Source organism: Mastomys coucha, unplaced genomic scaffold (genome assembly GCF_008632895.1).
Source record: "Mastomys coucha isolate ucsf_1 unplaced genomic scaffold, UCSF_Mcou_1 pScaffold22, whole genome shotgun sequence".
Lineage (NCBI taxonomy): Eukaryota > Metazoa > Chordata > Mammalia > Rodentia > Muridae > Mastomys > Mastomys coucha.
Genome location: NW_022196905.1, coordinates 2,252,219 through 2,262,398, shown reverse-complemented (window position 1 = coordinate 2,262,398; position 10,180 = coordinate 2,252,219). Strand labels below are relative to the sequence as shown.

General features: G+C 40.4%; 1 non-coding gene and 1 pseudogene across 1 annotated transcript; one reads left to right on the top strand and one right to left on the bottom strand.

Moving 5' to 3' along the window:
• The window catches only part of LOC116070808, a 41,209-nt pseudogene extending 36,083 nt beyond the window's left edge, over nucleotides 1-5,126 (bottom strand).
• On the top strand, nucleotides 1,652-1,777 carry LOC116071869. Its single transcript, XR_004111216.1, has one exon. It is a non-coding gene; the product is annotated as a U6atac minor spliceosomal RNA (small nuclear RNA).
• Nucleotides 5,127-10,180: the final 5,054 nt, after the last annotated feature.

Below are 10,180 nucleotides of genomic sequence, written 5' to 3'. Positions count from 1 at the left end.
AGTCTCATTTAATAGGAAAAAAACCCAACAACCAAACCAAACCAAAACAAAACACTGCAACAATAGCAACAGACATTTCTTCCAATCCACACAGCTCCGAGTTTCTGCCTTGGGAGGTGGCCTGTACACACCTAAACCATAGTGTGGCCTTGTTCGTAAGGCTCTCTTGTCAACTGCTCCTTGAGGCTTCATGTTCTCCTGCTGCATCTTCTTCTCTTCAGATGCAAACACAACTTCCACCAAGGCTGTGGAGTCAATGCACCTGGCTTTAATGGTGATTACAAAGTGTCCTCCATTCTGAAGGAAGGTGGGGCACTCAGGGCCACAATCCGTGTTTGGTCTGGCTGGGCTACATTGACCAAGATCGCATCCCCCATTGCGATAAGCATGTGGTATTAGTGTGGGTGCTGAGCTTCTTCAATCACAGGAATAATGTGGGTCTTCTTCTTGGTCAAGTTGGTGAGGTCCCAGCTGAAGTGGTGGTGGGAGAACTCAACTGCATAGACCAGACCATCCAGGCCAGTATCAGAGACATGGGAGACGGTGGTGCCTGAGGCTGCCCTGGGGTAGACCACACTTGGCTTGGTGTGAATCTGGCCTATGCTGCCCAGGATTACTGCTGCCAGCTTGGAGCCAAAGGGTTTCTAGGCTTGGTACTCAGTTTTGTCATCTCCTTCTGAAGTAGAGACTTTCTTCTCTCCATACACAGATTCTCCAAGGAACATATTCTTTCTGACAAGGGCTTCTTCCTTTCCGCAAGGGCTAAAAATGCCTTCATGCAAGTGTGATTCCACCATCACTGTTCTTCCCTAACTGGTTCCCTTTTATACCTCCCCAGCTTGGAAGTCTCCACATCAGCTACCTCCTCCTTCACCTCCTTGACCCCTGAGGCCACCACCTCCACCCTGACCTCAACCCCAACCTCAACCAAAACCTCCTCATCCACCTCCACAGCCTTCTCTGCCACTAAAGTTTCTATTTCTGGTTTTCTACACTTCTAGTAGTAATACCTATTTACTGAGGAAGAAATTTGGAAAGTATAGGTAAGTATTACGTAAAAGGAAAACCAGCAACAGAACTCTTATTTATTTATTTATTTATTTAGAAATAGGTTAGCATTTAGAGTTCTTCATAACTTTAAATACTAATTATCATCATAATAGATTTATTTCACATACCTGTACTTATAATAACTATTCTGCATGGTTCTGATTATAATGAATATTCAAGTTTATGTGGTGGTATTTATTTATTTTCAAGACAGGATTTCTGTGTATAGTCCTGGCTGTCCTGGAACTCACTCTATAGACCAGGCTGGCCTCAAACTCATAGATCTACCTGACTCTGCCTTCTTAGTGTTAGGATTAAAGGTGTATAAAACCACCACATGGCTATATGGTGGATTTTTAAATTAATATATTTATTCAGTTTATATCCCAATATCAGCATCTCCTCTCCTCCCAGTTCTCCCTCACACAAATCCTACCCCTATTACCCCCTCTCATTGTTTGAAAAGGGGGACCCCACTGTGTTCCCCCACAATATGGTGGATTTTTTTAACATTAGCATTTTTCTATATTCTTAAACCATCCATAAAGTAAATTTTCTTAATTTTCATTTTCTAGTTAGGTAACTTTGAAATATTAAAGCCATGTTGTTTGAAAGGAGAGAAGGTTGCCACTCCCCCTGACAAGGATGGAAGAGGCCCTTTGGCCTAACAATGCAAATATAGTCAAGGCATTGCCACCTACTTCATTACATCTAACCATTGGTTTTTACTTGTTTGTTTGTTTGTTTTTTAATCAAAACCATTTTGAACTATATCTCTAGCAATTATTTTCAGAAATGTAATTATTAGCTCAAATATTTAAACATCTAAAGGCATCAGGCATATTTTAAATATGATTACCAATTTAGATGAATCCATCTATTCACATATGAGAAACTAGACCTTTGTTGGTAACTAGAATTAAATTAATCAAATAAATAGGGTAAATAGGGTTAAATAAGAGAAGAACAAAATATCATCCGGCCTTTGAAGAAAAACTCTCCAGAATTATACCCAAAATTAAAAATTGATTTGATTATAGTAGTATAAAAGAACAAAGATGTTGATATCTGCCATGGTACATGATAGTTGTAACCATTCAGCAGCCATTGATGAACTGGGTTTACCTGAAATGGGGGCTGGAAATGAAAAAGAGACAGGGAGAAGACAAGGCAAGGTTCTGATTAAGGCTCCAAGTTGAATATTTAGGACTGTGTTTATATAAAGCAAGCCCACAGACTCATCCTTTGTTTCAGCTGGATTTTGTTGCAAAGCAAGGTTAGCTGGGCAGTCTATTCTTCTAAGTTCCTGTGTAGGAACTTGAACGAGCAACTGAGGCAGGTGACTCCACCAAGGTCGATAAGGTCCATTGTGGCAAGCACTCAAGGTCTGTTCAGCCTGCTCAAGACAGGCTGGGAAGGCCACAGATAGTTATCTCTGCTAGCAGACATAGTCTTTAAAAAATATTACTCCGGCATTTCTCTGCTATGAAAACAATATCTTAAAAAAAAATACAAGATGCCAGGCTTGTTTGTGATACCTATAATCCCAGCACTCAGGAGTCAGAAGAAGGAAGATCTTTGTGAGTTTGAGGCAGCCTGATCTACATAACAAGTTCTATGACAGCCAGAGCTCCATAATATATTCTGTCTCAAAATACTATATACATATACACATATGTGTATATGAACATATGTATGTGTGTATATATGTATGCATATATATGTGTGAATTTAATATGTGTGTAAAATAAAAGAACACAAGATACAATTGATAGTTGTTTTTATATTTTGGTCTGGTTTAAGGTTTGTTTTGTTTTGTTTTTTATTAGATATTTTCTTTATTTTGATTTTGGTTTTTTGAGTAAGGGTTTCTCTGTGTAGCCCTGGCTGGCCTCAAACTCGTTCTGTAGACCAGGTTGGCCTTGAACTTACAGAGGTTTGCCTGTCTCTACCTTCCAGAATTAAAGGTGTGCACCATCACTACCTGCTGATAGCATACTTTGATGGTGAGCAATTAATTTCTGTTTTTTAAATTAAACTTTTTTTTTAACTTTGTGATGACAGCCTTGATGTACTTCAAGAGGTTAGGGCAATCTGAAAAAACAAGGAAAAAAAATTGCCTAAACTTAATGACAATAGAAAGGGAGAAGAGAGGAATTTGAGATTAAGGAAAGAAAAGAAAGGGTTTAGATGTAGGCCTCAGTTTAGATGATCTCTAGGCTTCTGAACCCCAGGGAAGAATCCACAAGTGAGAATGAGCTGATACTATCCCATGCATCTAATCACTTTAGTCCTACCTGTCTGCTCTGGAAGCAACCCCAACGGGAAGGCCTTCATGTGGGTCAATAGCAAAGCCCAGCATGCCCAAAGCCCTGGGCGGGGTCTCTAGCCCGGCCACACCAAGCACTCACAGTAAAGGAAAGCACAAAGATCACTTTAGCTGGTGAAAAATCGTGCACATTTGTTCACAAATGAGAGAAATAGTGTAAACTTGTGCATAGGAAGACACATGGGCATGGCTGAAAAACAACAAGGAGACCGATATTTGTTGCCGGGCAGAATCCAAGGCACTTCTTTATATTGCTACCCACTCTAGGGCAGAAGCCAGTGTGCCGTGAGTTATGTGGTGACTGACACACATGACATGGTTATTAAACATTTGCTGACTGAATAAATAAGCTGTATGCCCATCAAGTCCTTTTAGAGCAGGGGTAGAACTGTACTGTGCTATCTTATTTTGAAGGCAGGAATAAAGAAACAGAAGAGAAATACTCTTAAAAAGAGTATTTAAATGTTTTTTTCCTCCCAACCATTGTCTGTCAGCATATAATTATTTTTTAAATCAATTTTGAAGTTAGGATACAAAGTAATGGTTTCCTTGTAGCATTTTTGTACTTGTATGTAATTATACTTCTTATTCTACTCCTGCCATTGTCTCCTCCCTGTCCTCTGCTCTTTGCTGGTCCTCACCTCCCAAATGCTCCTTCTTTCCTGTCACACATGTTGTTACCACCCCTCCCACTCCTTGAGAGTCTGTATATGAAAAAAGCCAAATGGCATTTGTCCTTCTGAGTTTGGCTTGTTCCATTTAACATAATGATATCCAATTCCATCCATCTTCTTCCAATTGCCACGACTTCAATTCCTTTGTAGATAAAAATTCTATTGTGTACATGTGCCACATCCTTTTACCTATTCATCTATTGATAGACATCTAGGCTAGCTCATTTCCTGGATATTATGATAGTACAGTGTCTTAGTTAGGGTTTTATTGCTGTGAACAGACACCACAACCAAGGTAACTCTTACAAGGACAATTAACTAGGGCTGGCTTACAGGTTCAGAGGTTTAGTCCATTATCATCAAGGTGGGAGCATGGCAACATCCAGGCGTGGTGCAGGAGGAGCTGAGAGTTCTGCATCTTCATCTTTAGGCTGTTAGCAGAGTACTGGCTTCCAGGCAGCTAGGTTGAGGGTCTTATAACCCACATCTACAGTTACACATCTACTCCAACATGGCCACAACTTCTAATAGTGCCACTCCCTGGGCTGAGCATATATGATTGATCATATACAGCAATACACATGGCTGTTCATGTGCCTATCTCTATGGAATGTTGACTCAGAGTCTTTTGGGTCATATACTGGGAGTGGTACAACTTGGTCATATGGCAGGTTTCTCCACTGGCAAAGACTTCCCCATTCTTCAGGTTGTCACTTTACTCTGCTGATCCTTTGTTGTGTGGAAGCATTTTAGTTTCATTTAAACTTATTTGTTGATTCTAGGAATTATTCTGTGCTACTAGAGGCCTTTTTAGAATGTTTTGTCTTTTCCTATGTTCTCCTCTAGAAGTCTCAACATTTCAGATTTTGTATTAAGGCCTTCGATCTATTTCAAATTTGTAATTGTGCAAATGCAAGATACAGGTCAGGGTTCTTCTACGAGTGGACACCCAGTTTTCCCAGCACCGTTTCTTTACAAAGGTGTCCTTGGGTGTCAGTAGCTATGCACACTTACCTTTTGGTCTGCTGTTGTGTTGGTGTACATGTCTGTTTGTCTTTGTTAAGATGGTTCATGGGATAATGTGAGATGGGGTATTGTGGTCCTGCTTTTTAAGCCAAAGCTTAGGACTGCTTTGTGTATTCAGAGTATTTTATATTTACATATGAATTTTATGGTTGTTTTCTTTTTCTAGGACTGTGAAGAATGTAATTGGAATTTTGATGGACATTTCACTGAATCTATACACCTCTTTAAATAATATAAGCATTTTTTATAGTATGAGTCTTCCAAAATGGATGAGCACAGGAAATATTCTAATATCTTCAATTTCTTTTTCCATGTCATAAAGCTTTTATTGCAGGAGCTATGGAGATAGCTTATGGGCAGCCAGCCTGTACTACAAGACTGATGGCCAGAATCTGATGCCCAGAAATTACATAAGGGTTAGGAGACGTATTAGTCAGGGTTGTCTAGAGTCACAGAACTTATGGGGAATCTCTATATAGTAAGGGAATTTGTTGATGGCTTACAGTCAGTAATTCAGCTCCCCAAAAATGGTCAGCAACTGCTGTGAATAGAAGTCCAAGGATCTAGCAGTTGCTCAGTCCCACAAGGCAAGCAGGCGAAGAAGCAAGCACCTTCCCTCTTCCAATGTCCTTGTGTAGGTCTCCAGCAGAAGGTGTGGCCCAGATTAAAGGTGTGTGCCACCAAGCCTGGATATGAGATGACCTTAAACTCATAGATCTCCTCGCCTTAGTCTCCTGGGATCCATAGCCGCTATACCTCAAGATCTCTATGCTAAGATCCAAGTCAGAAACTTGTATCTCCCAGCCTCAAGATCAGGGTCACAGATGAGCCTTCCAATTCTGGAAGTTCATTCCAGATATAATCAAGTTGACAACCAGGAATAGCCACTACAGGAGGGCTCTGAGGAAGGGAAAGAACCCATTCTGCAAAGTTGTCCTCTGACCTCCTAGCATGCACACTACGGCATCCTGGATCTCAACACATACATCACACATACAGTAATAAAAAGAAAATGTTGCACGGGTCTATCATTTTTTTCCTTAGGTTTGTTTCTAGTTCTATTCTTTGAGGAGGGGGTCACATATGAGTGTCATAGGATAACATTTTTCTAAACTTAAATTTTTAATTACATTTCAGTTTTGGTGTGGTGTGGTGAGTGTGTGTGTGTGCATGTGTGTATGTGTATGTGTTTGTGTGTGTGTGTATAGAGAGGGGGAAAGAGAGAGTGTATATAGTGAATTTTGGGTTCTTTAAAAAAAACACAGAAATATAATAAAAATGTGTTTTTGTTTTAATCCCAGGTATAGGGATGTGGGGCTTCTTTGGACTGTCTGTAGCATCCGACTAGGATTTGCCTCATACTCTACAAGAGGTGTGGTTTTTTTTCAACTGCTGATAGTTTCTGTGATTGTGTGACATTTGAAATTCTAGAAAGTTTTCAGAGGATATATAAATGCTAGGTCCCTAAGAGGCAGGGGTAGATGGTTGATGGTCACTAAAGAACATTGGTTGTGGTCTGTTAGTAGTCATGCTCAAAGAAGAAACAAGAAGAAAGAAATTAGATTCAAGGACCCCAATCTCTCCCTCTCTACCCCATTTCTGTACTATCTAGTGATAGGAGGCAAAAACCAAGGAGATAAAGGATGGGAAAAAGAAAAATTCACGAAGTAGAAAAGACCAGCTACAGCTGGAACCTCAATGCAGCCTTCCACCAGTGAGTATTAAAATGGGAAATTTGATTTAAATGCTGTAGAGAAAATGGCAAGTGACAAAAAAAATGGATATTTTTAAAGATGCCAGCAAGAGTCTCAGCTCCTTCACTACCAGTGACTTGACAGCTTTGACCAACAGTGTAGCAACTGTCTGCAACCCCACAGATATGAGTTGCCTGGATGGTAGCTTTCCTCACACCGTGTGGACCAGTCAACCATGTGTCTGTCACAACAGAAGAGTTACTCAGCCTGCCCAGCAATGGTGAAAGTGATTGTTTTAATTTATTTAAGACTGGATTTTATCACTCAGAATTAAACCACATGTGCAGCAAAGAATCGGAAAGACCAGCAAAGAGATTGAAAATGGGCATTGCTGTCCTTGAGTCCTTTATGAATGAGGTTTCTGTAAATAACCTGGGTGTAGACTTTGAAAATCACACACATCACATCACCAGTGCCAAAATGACTGTCTCTGTGGATGACTTTGGCAGTTTGTCTGCCAGTGAGACAAACGGATTCATCAACGCCATGCTCTGCATCAGCACGCTGCCCTTCATTCGGAGTGGCATGAATGTGAAGCCCAGAGACAATGGGTGTGCAGTACCAGTAAACTTGAGGGGAGCGATCAGGTTTGCATAGTCTTTCACTGGAAGTTTGAGCCTTTTTTCACTATGACATCAGTGATGTCAGTATGTATAGAACTATATCTTGATTTATCAAGAGTATTTTCATTTTTCAATCCATAAATGTGGAAATGAACTATGACCAGTAGAGTTGGGAACAAGATTGAACTCTGTAGTGCAGCTTTAAGCTCTGCTTCTCTTCCTCATCCCTTAATACCTTTTCCAGCATCTTCCTTCTTCTCTGTTCCCTTTGCCTTCACCCCAGATTTAAAACCTGTAGACAGAGGCCACCAGCTCAAACCAACACAGATGTTCTGAACTTATATGTGGCTTCTTTTCACATCAGCTCCTTTTGCCGTAACGGATGCGGTGGGATCAATGTTTACAGGTACCAACCCTGATCCCTGCTCAGTGGAACATTTCATTTTGTTTTGTTTTATTTTCTTTATTAATAAAAGTAGGGGTAAGTTTCTTTAAACTGTATAAACATACAAGGATTTATTTTAAAGCAGAAACTTCTCTCATGTTATTCATCTAGAACACTTCAGTTTACAAGACAGAAAGACCATCTGTCTGAAAGTCAGCATGAAGAACTGTGTGCAAATGATGAAGACACTTGCTTGGATCCTGTTTCAAAATTCTAGACCAGGGATAACTTACATAGAATTGGTCATTTTACTGCCAGGATACTTCTGTTTAAAACAAAACAAAACAAAACAAAACATTTTTTTTTTTTTAATTAAAAATTTGGCATTTGGGGCTGGCGAGATGGCACAGCAAATAAGTGCACTGACTGCTCTTCCGAAGGTTCTGAATTCAAATCCCAGCAACCACATGGTGGCTCACAACCACCCAAATGAGATCTGATGCCCTCTTCTGGTGTGTCTGAAGTCAGCTACAGTGTACTTATGTATAATAATAATAAATCTTTAGGCTGAGTGAGCGGAGTTGATCAGAGCCAGCAGAAGTCCTAAAAATTCAATTCCCAACAACCACATGAAGGCTCACAACCATCTTTACAACTACAGTATACATACATAAAATAAATAAATAAATCTTTTTAAAAATTTTGGCATTTAAAGATGTGGTATTCATATGGGGTTTTGTCCACCATTGTCAAGGTTGTAATATTAAAAATCATACTGGTCCGGGCTGGAGAGCAGTTAAGAGCACTGACTGCTCTTCCAAAGGTCCTGAGTTCAAATCCCAGGAACTACAAGGTTCCTGTAAAGAGATCTGATGTCCTCTTCTGGGGTGACTGAAGACTCTACAGTGTACTTACATAAAATAAATAAATCTTTTAAAAAATCATATTGGTCACTAGTAATTTAGTTTATTCTGAGTCAATTGACTTGAGAAGCAAGGGTTGTGATTGGACCAATGAGTACAGATCCAAACAAGGTGATTTCTTACATTGAGTCCCTCCAGCAAAAAGTAAGAGCTATTTCAGCCAAGGAGTGACATGAAGACCAAAAAAAATAAAAAAAATAAAAAATCTCCTTTCAGTATTGGAGATTTAATGTATTCAGTGTGGCTCCAGACTTGGCCACAGATGAACATGTTACTCCCCCAAAATTTCAATACTATAAAATAACTACTAGAATGTATGATCCTTTGTCTTCATGGATAGTAGGGATGATCTTGGGAAGGACTGGGTTGACTTCTTAAGGATTCATTGTACATCCAGTATGTATAGATGAAGATTTCAATGGAGAAATCAAAATTATGGCCTATGTAAAAAGAGAGATGCAATTGAATACAGGTGATAGGATTGCTTACCTGCTACTGTTTCCCTCCATCAAAGGCACTCCACTCCAGTAGAAAGAACAGGAGGGTTTGGAAGTACTGGAAAACCTGTGTTCTAGCAAACAGTTGTTAATGATCAGAGACCAAAATTAAAATTGCAAGTAAGTGGTATTGCAATAGAAGGTTTGGTGGATACAGGAGCTGATGTAATTATCATTTCAAAAAAAAAAAATCTTGGAATTCAGAATGGCCATTTCAAGAGGTTTATACCCACTTTCTAGGAATTAAAAAGTTATCTCAGATCAAACAAGGTGTGTGATATGTTAAATGTGATGGATCAGAAAGGAAAGTTGAAGCCTTATGTGTCTGAAGTGCCCATAAATTTATGTGGAAGGGAGAACTTGGGCGCAAACTCCTCCGGTGCCCTGAGCAGACCTTGGGCACAAGCTCCGCAGTCAGTCCCACATCACCCAGAAGAAGCTCCACTCCCAGGTGCTCTAACACACCCAGGATCAGAGGTGAAGAGGACAGAACATCTGTCCAAACCCCAGGAGTAACTGGGACCAGCAGGACCCAGGCACAGAGGAACTCTGCCAGCCCAGTGGCTCGAGTTGCTTCAGGTCTATCTGGGCCGGCCTGTGTCCTGAGCAGACCTTGGGCTCAAGCTCCGCAGCCAGTCCCACAACACCCAGAGGGAGCTCCCAGGTTTTCTCTAACAAGCCCAGGATCACAGGATCCCAGAATCACAGGATCGCAGAGACAGCTTGACTCTAAGGAGTTCTGACATAACCAGGATCACAGGAAGGACAGACTCCATTCAGATTTAGCAAGGGCAGGTAGCACTAGAGATAACCAGATGATGCGGAGCAAGCATAAGAATATAAGCAACACAAACCAAGGCTACTTGGCATCATCAGAATCTAGTACTCACACCGTAGCAAGTCCTGGACATACCATCACACTGAAAAAGCAAGATTCAGATCTAAAATCACTTCTCATGATGATGATACAGGACTTTAA